This window comes from Gavialis gangeticus, unplaced genomic scaffold (assembly GCF_001723915.1).
Source record: "Gavialis gangeticus isolate Ggan-Ray unplaced genomic scaffold, GavGan_comp1, whole genome shotgun sequence".
Lineage (NCBI taxonomy): Eukaryota > Metazoa > Chordata > Crocodylia > Gavialidae > Gavialis > Gavialis gangeticus.
In genome coordinates this window covers 25551777-25552393 of record NW_017729031.1, presented here as the reverse complement: position 1 = coordinate 25552393, position 617 = coordinate 25551777, and the positions used below count along the sequence as shown (strand labels likewise).

The window sequence follows — 617 nt, the reverse complement described above, 5'->3', positions numbered from 1 at the left end:
TTATCTGAGTCGGGAGAGCTGTGGGTGGTGGGGAGCCACGGCTGCATCTGTGATGACTCGGGTAACCCAGAAGCCCCTCCTCTCCGACAATGTGTGGTTGACCAGTGTGTGTGGTTGAGTGTAACACAGCTGTGATTTCATTCCAGAAAGGCTAGAAGCAGAGACAAAAGTTCAAAAGTTGAACATCTACATTATAAAAACTGAAAGCAACAGCTATTGCCAGCAAGACAGTACGTGACAAACAAATGGCACTATTGAATTGTACAACAACTTCAAAACTAAATCTGTGTTCGCAATGTTTATCATAGCTCTAAGATACTAACTCCCTGAATGATAAATATCAGTGAAATACATAAATATATTTAAAATCAACTTGGGCTCTATAGGACCTCAAAAAGGAGCAAATTCCAGACAACGAGCAGTGCTGTAGCAAGGGGGAGTGCCGTAGCAGTCCCCCCTTACTCCCTCTCCTTTGCTTCGATGTCCAGGGCAGTGAGGCAACCACGCTAGGTGCTGAAGCAAAGGGGCACCAATAGGCACTGCCCAGCTGGGGCAGGGTGCAGGATGGAGCCACTAGTGGCTCATTTGGGGGGGGGAGGGGCGGGGGGTGTGGATAG

The 617-nt window shown here is 48.3% G+C and overlaps 1 protein-coding gene across 1 annotated transcript in view; it reads right to left on the bottom strand.

The window, feature by feature from the left end:
• Positions 1–617, bottom strand: part of DPP10 (dipeptidyl peptidase like 10) — a 531248-nt gene that overhangs the window by 87833 nt on the left and 442798 nt on the right. The window lies entirely within an intron of this gene.